The sequence below is a fragment of the Lissotriton vulgaris genome, chromosome 3_2 (genome assembly GCF_964263255.1).
Source record: "Lissotriton vulgaris chromosome 3_2, aLisVul1.2, whole genome shotgun sequence".
NCBI lineage: Eukaryota > Metazoa > Chordata > Amphibia > Caudata > Salamandridae > Lissotriton > Lissotriton vulgaris.
The window spans coordinates 201,985,299-201,987,349 of record NC_141690.1 but is presented as its reverse complement, the minus strand read 5'-3'; positions in this window follow the sequence as shown (position 1 = coordinate 201,987,349).

The window sequence follows — 2,051 nt, the reverse complement described above, 5'->3', positions numbered from 1 at the left end:
AGCGCATAAAGGCTGGGGAGGGGAGGTCATTAGGCTGTTGGCCTAGTGGAAGATCTCGACCTCAACCTCGTCCAACCTAGTCCAGACCTGTGCCCGTTGTGTGTGTACTGGAAAATCTATCTCAAGCTTCGATGGCGCTCGCAGAACATGTCACACTGGCGGCAGCAGTACAGTTTCTTCACGCAAAAGTAGATTGGATTATTGCATGAACCTGGCGCTCACAGAACATGTGTCAAAATGGCTGAGCTCTGCTTTTTTATTTGCCAACTGCTAGAAGGTGTGAATGATATCTACCAAAGGCCACAAAAGAAAGAGATGGCTATGGCACAATAACCCTATGGTGTATGAGATCATATGCGGCCTGCTTCCTGCCCCCCATGGCTCCTCCTGCGCCCAAGTTTTTCTTGTCCCCCTCCTGGCCCACATCATGTCGGAGGATGGTAATGACGTTAACATTTTGCCCCCCCCTGGAAAAATTTCTGCGGACGCCCATGTCTGTCAGGTATCACATCTGCTCAGTGCAGCCAAGTGTCCATAATGCAAATCCAGTCCACATCTTACAATCACATCAAAGTGCATTAAGGAAGATGCAGGCAGGCCAGGCAGGTACTTTGGCAAATACACAAATATAAATGAAAAAGTCAGATACAGTGTAACAGCAAAGTATTTAATTGCAAGAAAATAATGATTCATGTGACATTACATAACAGACAGAAATTAATGCAGATTTGCACTATTTAACATCACAGATGCAGAATGAGAAGAGGCAGAAGGCAGTGACTGCATGGAGACACAGGATGATACCGCTGTAGATGAGAGGGACACGCCTGTGGTACCACAACAATCATCACATGCCCCTACAACACACAGGGCAACAGTCCCACCACTTGTGACAATGGAAACAGAGGATGAGGGACATGTAACACCAGTGTACGGCTGGGCTCAAGTAACATCCAAGCTGACTCCCCAAGCACAGCTCTGGAGCAGCACAGTCCGATTCCGGTGGCGAGGAACCTGGTCACAAAATACACACCAGGAGGAACAACCAACTGATGTCTGGGGTGGTCTGGAGGGCCAGATGCTCCGGGTGCAGTGCCTGTAGGTGAAAAACATGCACTTAGTTCAGGCTCAAATAGGAAAGATGTCAGGCAACATTGCAGTCCTGATAGATTGCGTGCGGGAACTGACCAGGGTGATGAGGGAGGGACGTGTTTCACAGAAAAGACACCATCGCCAGCTGATGCAGTGCATGCACATGTAAGCCAAATCGAATAATAGGCTGGCCACCACGACTGCACTGCTGGCACGTAGGTCTGTGACAATGCAGACTGAGCTGTCCCATTGGAGTGGGAATGTGGCAAAGGCACTGGGCCAAGTGACGACTGCAGTGGAACTAATGCAGGCTGCCACAGTTGGGTCTAATCTTGCTACACTGGAAGAGGGAAGTGAGGAGACCTCAAGCCTCAGCAGCCAATCTTTGCCTGTCACCGCTGAAAGTAGGCGCAACACACGCAGCAGTCCACCCTCCACTACCAAGGGATGAAGGGATGAAGATGCAGCATACGAAAGGCGTCTGGGTCTACGTGGGTGGAAGAAATGAAATGGCATGGCCACAGACATTTTGTCATGGTGAGGTAACCATTGACTGAGACAAAAGTTGTGAATGACTTTTGATTCATGATATCATTTACATTTATGTCTGTTCATTAATGCTATTCCTGTGCCACTGGGCACATGATATGTGTGCATCAACACTAAAGTCCCTATCATTTGATATAAAGAAAATTGGAAAGCAACAGCTGTGTGTTGTCTCATCATTACTCACCTCAGAAAAAGTTTAGTGTGATTTTCGTGCGTCTCCTGCGCCCTTCAGCTGTGCTTTCCCCATGTGCTGCACGTCAGTGTGGCCCTTACTGGTCGTCGTCCTCTGACTCATTGTCAGGCACCTCTATAGGAAGGCCTTTCCTTGTGGCAATATTGTGTAATATGGCACATGCAGCCACTCCTGCAGCATTGTTCTGGTTTGTATTTTAACCCCTTCGCTGAGCAGG